Source organism: Prunus avium, chromosome 3, assembly GCF_965620075.1.
Source record: "Prunus avium chromosome 3, drPruAviu1.hap1.1, whole genome shotgun sequence".
Classification (NCBI taxonomy): Eukaryota; Viridiplantae; Streptophyta; class Magnoliopsida; order Rosales; family Rosaceae; genus Prunus; species Prunus avium.
This window is the reverse complement of record NC_142286.1, coordinates 21,385,526-21,396,268: the sequence shown is the minus strand read 5'-3', so window position 1 is coordinate 21,396,268 and position 10,743 is coordinate 21,385,526.

Genomic DNA, 10,743 nt, shown 5'->3' with positions numbered 1-10,743 from the left:
ACAATTCAAGTTCAACGGCAGTTCGTTCCTAATTGGAGTGGTTGGTGTATTCCATACTTCTAGCGATTGGATTTCACTCAAAAGTCACCAAATGACTCCTCCCACCATATTATGATGTTGCCCAAGTTTTGGGCTCGATCCGAAATCAATAGGTGTGAGAAATAGGACAATTCAAGTTCAACGGCAGTTCGTTCCTAATTGTAGTGGTTGGTGTATTCCATACCTCTAGCAATTGGATTTCACTCAAAACTCACAAAATGACTCCTCCCACCATATTATGATGTTGCCCAAGTTTGGGGCTCGATCCGAAATCAATAGGTGTTCCAAATTGGACAATTCAAGTTCAACGGCAGTTCGTTCCTAATTGGAGTGGTTGGTGTATTCCATACTTCTAACGATTGGATTTCACTCAAAACTCACCAAAAGACTCCTCCCACCATATTATGATGTTGCCCAAGTTTGGGGCTCGATCCGAAATCAATAGGTGTGAGAAATTGGACAATTCAAGTTCAATGGCAGTTCATTCCTAATTGGAGTGGTTTGTGTATTCCATACTTCTAGCGATTGGATTTCACTCAAAACTCACCAAATGACTCCTCCCACCATATTATGATGTTGCCCAAGTTTTGGGCTCGATCCGAAATCAATAGGTGTGAGAAATTGGACAATTCAAGTTCAACGGCAGTTCGTTCCTAATTGGAGTGGTTGGTGTATTCCATACTTCTAGCGATTGGATTTCACTCAAAAGTCACCAAATGACTCCTCCCACCATATTATGATGTTGCCCAAGTTTTGGGCTCGATCCGAAATCAATAGGTGTGAGAAATAGGACAATTCAAGTTCAACGGCAGTTCGTTCCTAATTGTAGTGGTTGGTGTATTCCATACCGCTAGCAATTGGATTTCACTCAAAACTCACCAAAGGACTCCACCCACCATATTATGATGGTGCCCAAGTTTGGGGCTCGATCCGAAATCAATAGGTGTTAGAAATTGGACAATTCAAGTTCAACGGCAGTTTGTTCCTAATTGGAATGGTTGGTGTATTCCATACTTCTAGCGATTGGATTTCACTCAAAACTCACCAAATGACTACTCCCTCTATATTATGATGTTGCCCAACTTTTGGGAATAGTTGTTCCAAATTGGACAATTCAAGTTCGACGGCAGTTCGTTCCTAATTGGAGTGGTTGGTGTATTCCATACTTCTCGCAATTGGATTTCACTCAAAACAAACCAAATGACTCCTCCCACCATAATATGATGTTGCCCAAGTTTGGGGCTCGATCCGAAATCAATAGGTGTGAGAAATTGGACAATTCAAGTTCAACGGCAGTTCGTTCCTAATTGGAGTGGTTGGTGTATTCCATACTTCTAGCGATTGAATTTCACTCAAAACTCACCAAATGACTCCCCCCACCACATTATGATGTTGCCCAAGTTTGGGGCTCGATCCGAAATCAATAGGTGTTCCAAATTGGACAATTCAAGTTCAACGGCAGTTCGTTCCTAATTGGAGTGGTTGGTGTATTCCATACTTCTAGCGATTGGATTTCACTCAAAACTCACCAAATGACTCCTCCCACCATATTATGTTGTTGCCCAAGTTTTGGGCTCGATCCGAAATCAATAGGTGTGAGAAATAGGACAATTCAAGTTCAACGGCAGTTCGTTCCTAATTGTAGTGGTTGGTGTATTCCATTCTTCTAGCAATTGGATTTCACTCAAAACTCACCAAATGACTCCTCCCACCATATTACGATGTTGCCCAAGTTTTGGGCTCGATCCGAAATCAATAGGTGCGAGAAATTGGACAATTCAAGTTCAACGGCAGTTCGTTCCCAATTGGAGTGGTTAGTGTATTCCATACTTCTAGCCATTGGATTTCACTCAAAACACACCAAATGACTCCTCCCACCATATTATGATGTTGCCCAAGTTTTGGGCTCGATCCGAAATCAATGGGTGTTCCAAATTGGACAATTCAAGTTCAACGGCAGTTCGTTCCTAATTGTAGTGGTTGGTGTATTCCATACTTCTAGCGATTCGATTTCACTCAAAACTCACCAAATGACTCCTCCCACCATAATATGATGTTGCCCAAGTTTGGGGTTCGATCCGAAATCAATAGGTTCGGAAATTGTACAATTCAAGTTCAACGGCAGTTCGTTCCTAATTGGAGTGGTTGGTGTATTCCATACTTCTAGCCATTGGATTTCACTCAAAACTCACCAAATGACTCCCCCCACCATATTATAATGTTGCCCAAGTTTTGGGCTCGATCCGAAATCAATAGGTGTTCCAAATTGGACAATTCAAGTTCAACGGCAGTTCGTTCCTAATTGGAGTGGTTGGTGTATTCCATACTTCTAGCGATTGGATTTCACTCAAACTCACCAAATGACTCCTCCCACCATATTATGATGTTGCCCAAGTTTGGGCTCGATCCGAAATCAATAGGTGTTCCAAATTGGACAATTCAAGTTCAACGGCAGTTCGTTCCTAATTGGAGTGGTTGGTGTATTCCATACTTCTAGCGATTGGATTTCACTCAAAACTCACCGAATGACTCCTCCCACCATATTATGTTGTTGCCCAAGTTTTGGGCTCTATCCGAAATCAATAGGTGTGAGAAATAGGACAATTCAAGTTCAACGGCAGTTCGTTCCTAATTGTAGTGGTTGGTGTATTCCATTCTTCTAGCAATTGGATTTCACTCAAAACTCACCAAATGACTCCTCCCACCATATTACGATGTTGCCCAAGTTTTGGGCTCGATCCGAAATCAATAGGTGCGAGAAATTGGACAATTCAAGTTCAACGGCAGTTCGTTCCCAATTGGAGTGGTAAGTGTATTCCATACTTCTAGCCATTGGATTTCACTCAAAACACACCAAATGACTCCTCCCACCATATTATGATGTTGCCCAAGTTTTGGGCTCGATCCGAAATCAATGGGTGTTCCAAATTGGACAATTCAAGTTCAACGGCAGTTCGTTCCTAATTGTAGTGGTTGGTGTATTCCATACTTCTAGCTATTCGATTTCACTCAAAACTCACCAAATGACTCCTCCCACCATAATATGATGTTGCCCAAGTTTGGGGTTCGATCCGAAATCATTAGGTTCGGGAAATTGGACAATTCAAGTTCAACGGCAATTCGTTCCTAATTGGAGTGGTTGGTGTATTCCATACTTCTAGCCATTGGATTTCACTCAAAACTCACCAAATGACTCCCCCCACCATATTATAATGTTGCCCAAGTTTTGGGCTCGATCCGAAATCAATAGGTGTTCCAAATTGGACAATTCAAGTTCAACGGCAGTTCGTTCCTAATTGGAGTGGTTGGTGTATTCCATACTTCTAGCGATTGGATTTCACTCAAACTCACCAAATGACTCCTCCCACCATATTATGATGTTGCCCAAGTTTGGGCTTGATCCGAAATCAATAGGTGTTCCAAATTGGACAATTCAAGTTCAACGGCAGTTCGTTCCTAATTGGAGTGGTAGGTATATTCCATACTTCCAGCGATTGGATAGCACTCAAAATTCATCAAATGACTCCTCCCACCATATTATGATTTTGCCCAAGTTTTGGCCTCGATCCAAAATCAATAGGTGTTCCAAATTGGACAATTCAAGTTCAACGGCAGTTCGTTCCTAATTGGAGTGGTTGGTGTATTCCATACTTCTAGCGATTGGATTTCACTCAAAACTCACCAAATGACTCCTCCCAGCATATTATGATGTTGCCCAAGTTTTGGGCTCGATCCGAAATCAATAGGTGTGAGAAATTGGACAATTCAAGTTCAACGGCAGTTCCTTCCTAATTGGGGTGGTTGGTGTATTCCATTCTTCTAGCGATTGGATTTCACTCAAAACTCACCAAATGACTCCTCCCACCATATTATGATGTTGCCCAAGTTTTGGGCTCGATCCGAAATCAATAGGTGTTCCAAATTGGACAATTCAAGTTCAACGGCAGTTCTTTCCTAATTGGAGTGGTTGGTGTATTCCATACTTCTAGCGATTGGATTTCACTCAAAACTCACCAAATGACTCCTCTGACCATATTATGATGTTACCCAAGTTTTGGGCTCGATCCGAAATCAATAGGTGTGAGAAATTGGACAATTCAAGTTCAACGGCAGTTCGTTCCTAATTGGAGTGGTTGGTATATTCCATACTTCTAGCGATTGGATAGCACTCAAAATTCATCAAATGACTCCTCCCACCATATTATGATTTTGCCCAAGTTTTGGCCTCGATCCAAAATCAATAGGTGTTCCAAATTGGACAATTCAAGTTCAACGGCAGTTCGTTCATAATTGGAGTGTTTGGTGTATTCCGTACTTCCAGCGATTGGATTTCACTCAAAACTCATCAAATGACTCCTCCCACCATATTATGATATTGCCCAAGTTTTGGGCTCGATCCGAACTCAATAGGTGTGAGAAATTGGACTATTCAAGTTCAACGGCAGTTCGTTCCTAATTGTGGTGGTTGGTGTATTCCATACTTTTAGCGATTGGATTTCACTCGAAAATCACCAAATGACTCCTCCCACCGTATTATGATGTTACCCAAGTTTGGGGTTCGATCCGAAATCAATAGGTGCGGGAAATTGGACAATTCAAGTTCAACGGCAGTTCGTTCCTAATTGGAGTGGTTGGTGTATTCCATACTTCTAGCGATTGGATTTCGCACAAAACTCACCAAATGTCTCCTCCCACCATATTAGGATGTTGCCCAAGTTTTGGGCTCGATCCGAAATCAATAGGTGCGAGAAATTGGACAATTCAAGTTCAACGGCAGTTCGTTCCCAATTGGAGTGGTTAGTGTATTCCATACTTCTAGCCATTGGATTTCACTCAAAACACACCAAATGACTCCTCCCACCATATTATGATGTTGCCCAAGTTTTGGGCTCGATCCGAAATCAATAGGTGTTCCAAATTGGACAATTCAAGTTCAACGGCAGTTCGTTCCTAATTGGAGTGGTTGGTGTATTCCATACTTCTAACGATTGGATTTCACTCAAAACCCACCAAAAGACTCCTCCCACCATATTATGATGTTGCCCAAGTTTGGGGCTCGATCCGAAATCAATAGGTGTGAGAAATTGGACAATTCAAGTTCAACGGCAGTTCATTCCTAATTGGAGTGGTTTGTGTATTCCATACTTCTAGCGATTGGATTTCACTCAAAACTCACCAAATGACTCCTCCCACCATATTATGATCTTGCCCAAGTTTTGGGCTTGATCCTAAATCTATAGGTGTGAGAAATTGGACAATTCAAGTTCAACGGCAGTTCGTTCCTAATTGGAGTGGTTGGTGTATTCCATACTTCTAGCGATTGGATTTCACTCAAAACTCACCAAATGACTCCTCCCACCATATTATGATGTTGCCCAAGTTTTGGGCTCGATCCGTAATCAATAGGTGTGAGAAATTGGACAATTCAAGTTCAACAGCAGTTCGTTCCTAATTGGAGTGGTTGGTGTATTCCATACTTCTAGCCATTGGATTTCACTCAAAACTCACCAAATGACTCCCCCCACCATGTTATAATGTTGCCCAAGTTTTGGGCTCGATCCGAAATCAATAGGTGTTCCAAATTGGACAATTCAAGTTCAACGGCAGTTCGTTCCTAATTGGAGTGGTTGGTGTATTCCATACTTCTAGCGATTGGATTTCACTCAAACTCACCAAATGACTCCTCCCACCATATTATGATGTTGCCCAAGTTTTGGGCTCGATCCGAAATCAATAGGTGTTCCAAATTGGACAATTCAAGTTCAACGGCAGTTCGTTCCTAATTGGAGTGATTGGTATATTCCATACTTCTAGCGATTGGATAGCATTCAAAATTCATCAAATGACTCCTCCCACCATATTATGATTTTGCCCAAGTGTTGGCCTCGATCCAAAATCAATAGGTGTTCCAAATTGGACAATTCAAGTTCAACGGCAGTTCGTTCCTAATTGGAGTGGTTGGTGTATTCCATACTTCTAGCGATTGGATTTCACTCAAAACTCACCAAATGACTCCTCCCACCATATTATGATGTTGCCCAAGTTTTGGGCTCGATCCGAACTCAATAGGTGTGAGAAATTGGACAATTTAAGTTCAACGGCAGTTCGTTCCTAATTGGAGTGGTTGGTGTATTCCATACTTCTAGCGATTGGATTTCACTCAAAACTCACCAAATGACTCCTCCCACCATATTATGATGTTGCCCAAGTTTGGGGTTCGATCCGAAATCAATAGGTGCGAGAAATTGGACAATTCAACTTCAACGGCAGTTCGTTCCTAATTGTAGTGGTTGGAGTATTCCACACTTGTAGGGATTGGATTTCACTCAAAACTCACCAAATGACTCCTCCCACCATATTATGATGTTGCCCAAGTTTTGGGCTCGATACGAAATCAATAGGTGTGAGAAATTGGACAATTCAAGTTCAACGGCAGTTCGTTCGAAATTGGAGTGGTTGGTGCATTGCATACTTCTAGCGATTGGATTTCACTCAAAACTCACCAAATGACTCCTCCCACCATATGATGATCTTGCCCAAGTTTTGGGCTTGATCCTAAATCAATAGGTGTGAGAAATTGGACAATTCAAGTTCAACGGCAGTTCGTTCCTAATTGATGTGGTTGGTGTATTCCATACTTCTAGCCGTTGGATTTCACTCAAAACTCACCAAATGACTCCTCCCACCATATTATGATGTTGCCCAAGTTTGGGGTTCGATCCGAAATCAAGAGATGCGGGAAATTGGACAATTCAAGTTCAACGGCAGTTCGTTCCTAATTGGAGTGGTTGGTGTATTCCATACTTCTAGCGATTGGATTTCACTCAAAACTCACCAAATGACTCCTCCCATCATATAATGATGTTGCCCAAGTTTTGGGCTCGATCCGAAATCAATAGGTGTGAGAAATTGGTCAATTCAATTTCAACGAAAGTTCGTTCCTAATTGAAGTGGTTGGTGTATTCCATACTTCTAGCGATTGGATTTCACTCAAAACTCACCAAATGACTCCTCCCACCATATTATGATGTTGCCCAAGTTTTGGGCTCGATCCGAAATCAATAGGTGTGAGAAATTGGACAATTCAAGTTCAACGGCAGTTCGTTCCTAATTGGAGTGGTTGGTGTATCCCATACTTCTAGTGATTGGATTTCTCTCCAAACTCACCAAATGACTCCTCCCACCATGTTATGATGTTGCCCAAGTTTTGGGCTCGATCCGAAATCAATAGGTGTGAGAAATTGGACAATTCAAGTTCAACGGCAGTTCGTTCCTAACTGGAGTGGTTGGTGTATTCCATACATCTAGCGATTGGATTTCACTCAAAACTCACCAAACGACTCCTCCCATCATATTATGATGTTGCCCAAGTTTTGGGCTCGATCCGAAATCAATAGGTGTGAGAAATTGGTCAATTCAATTTCAACGAAAGTTCGTTCCTAATTGGAGTGGTTGGTGTATTCCATACTTCTAGCGATTGGATTTCACTCAAAACTCACCAAATGACTCCTCCCACCATATTATGATGTTGCCCAAGTTTTGGGCTCGACCCGAAATCAATAGGTGTTCCAAATTGGACAATTCAAGTTCAACGGCAGTTCGTTCCTAATTGGAGTGGTTGGTGTATTCCATACTTCTAACGATTGGATTTCACTCAAAACTCACCAAATGACTCCTCCCACCATATAATGACGTTGCCCAAGTTTTGGGCTCGATCCGAAATCAATAGGTGTTCCAAATTGGACAACTTAAGTTCGACGGCAGTTCGTTCCTAATTGGAGTGGTTGGTGTATTCCATACTTCTAGCGATTGGATTTCACTCAAAACTCACCAAATGACTCCTCCCTCCATATTATGATCTTGCCCAAGTTTTGGGCTCGATCCGAAATCAATAGGTGTGAGAAATTGGACAATTCAAGTTCAACGGCAGTTCGTTCCTAATTGGAGTGGTTGGTGTATTCCATACTTCTAACGATTGGATTTTACTCAAAACTCCCCAAATGACTCCTCCCACCATATTATGATGTTGCCCAAGTTTTGGGCTCGATCCGAAATCAATACGTGTTCCAAATTGGACAATTCAAGTTCAACGGCAGTTCATTCGTAATTGGAGTGGTTGGTGTATTCCGTACTTCTAGCGATTGGATTTCACTCAAAACTCACCAAATGACTCCTCCCACCATATTATGATGTTGCCCAAGTTTTGGAATCGATCCGAAATCAATAGGTCTTCCAAATTGGACAATTCAAGTTCAACGGCAGTTCATTCGTAATTGGAGTGGTTGGTGTATTCCGTACTTCTAGCGATTGGATTTCACTCAAAACTCACCAAATGACTCCTCCCACCATATTATGATGTTGCCCAAGTTTTGGGCTCGATCCGAATTCGATAGGTGTGAGAAATTGGACAATTCAATTTCAACGACAGTTCATTCCTAATTGGGGTGGTTGGTGTATTCCATACTTCTAGCGATTGGATTTCACTCAAAACTCACCAAATGACTCCTCCCACCATATTATGATGTTGCCCAAGTTTTGGGCTCGATCCGAAATCAATAGGTGTGAGAAATTGGACAATTCAAGTTCAACGGCAGTTCGTTCCTAACTGGAGTGGTTGGTGTATTCCATACATCTAGCGATTGGATTTCACTCAAAACTCACCAAACGACTCCTCCCATCATATTATGATGTTGCCCAAGTTTTGGGCTCGATCCGAAATCAATAGGTGTGAGAAATTGGTCAATTCAATTTCAACGAAAGTTCGTTCCTAATTGGAGTGGTTGGTGTATTCCATACTTCTAGCGATTGGATTTCACTCAAAACTCACCAAATGACTCCTCCCACCATATTATGATGTTGCCCAAGTTTTGGGCTCGACCCGAAATCAATAGGTGTTCCAAATTGGACAATTCAAGTTCAACGGCAGTTCGTTCCTAATTGGAGTGGTTGGTGTATTCCATACTTCTAACGATTGGATTTCACTCAAAACTCACCAAATGACTCCTCCCACCATATAATGACGTTGCCCAAGTTTTGGGCTCGATCCGAAATCAATAGGTGTTCCAAATTGGACAACTTAAGTTCGACGGCAGTTCGTTCCTAATTGGAGTGGTTGGTATATTCCATACTTCTAGCGATTGGATTTCACTCAAAACTCACCAAATGACTCCTCCCTCCATATTATGATCTTGCCCAAGTTTTGGGCTCGATCCGAAATCAATACGTGTTCCAAATTGGACAATTCAAGTTCAACGGCAGTTCGTTCCTAATTGGAGTGGTTGGTGTATTCCGTCCTTCTAGCGATTGGATTTCCCTCAAAACTCACCAAATGACTCCTCGCACCACCTTATGATGTTGCCAAAGTTTTGGGCTCGATCCGAATTCGATAGGTGTGAGAACTTGGTCAACTCAATTTCAACGACAGTTCTTTCCTAATTGGAGTGGTTGGTGTATTCCATACTTCTAGCGATTGGATTTCACTCAAAACTCACCAAATGACTCCTCCCACCATATTATGATGTTGCCCAAGTTTTGGGCTCGATCCGAAATCAATAGGTGTGAGAAATTGGACAATTCAAGTTCAACGGCAGTTCGTTCCTAATTGGAGTGGTTGGTGTATTCCATACTTCTAACGATTGGATTTTACTCAAAACTCCCCAAATGACTCCTCCCACCATATTATGATGTTGCCCAAGTTTTGGGCTCGATCCGAAATCAATACGTGTTCCAAATTGGACAATTCAAGTTCAACGGCAGTTCATTCGTAATTGGAGTGGTTGGTGTATTCCGTACTTCTAGCGATTGGATTTCACTCAAAACTCACCAAATGACTCCTCCCACCATATTATGATGTTGCCCAAGTTTTGGAATCGATCCGAAATCAATAGGTCTTCCAAATTGGACAATTCAAGTTCAACGGCAGTTCATTCGTAATTGGAGTGGTTGGTGTATTCCGTACTTCTAGCGATTGGATTTCACTCAAAACTCACCAAATGACTCCTCCCACCATATTATGATGTTGCCCAAGTTTTGGGCTCGATCCGAATTCGATAGGTGTGAGAAATTGGACAATTCAATTTCAACGACAGTTCATTCCTAATTGGGGTGGTTGGTGTATTCCATACTTCTAGCGATTGGATTTCACTCAAAACTCACCAAATGACTCCTCCCACCATATTATGATGTTGCCCAAGTTTTGGGCTCGATCCGAAATCAATAGGTGTGAGAAATTGGACAATTCAAGTTCAACGGCAGTTCGTTCCTAACTGGAGTGGTTGGTGTATTCCATACATCTAGCGATTGGATTTCACTCAAAACTCACCAAACGACTCCTCCCATCATATTATGATGTTGCCCAAGTTTTGGGCTCGATCCGAAATCAATAGGTGTGAGAAATTGGTCAATTCAATTTCAACGAAAGTTCGTTCCTAATTGGAGTGGTTGGTGTATTCCATACTTCTAGCGATTGGATTTCACTCAAAACTCACCAAATGACTCCTCCCACCATATTATGATGTTGCCCAAGTTTTGGGCTCGACCCGAAATCAATAGGTGTTCCAAATTGGACAATTCAAGTTCAACGGCAGTTCGTTCCTAATTGGAGTGGTTGGTGTATTCCATACTTCTAACGATTGGATTTCACTCAAAACTCACCAAATGACTCCTCCCACCATATAATGACGTTGCCCAAGTTTTGGGCTCGAT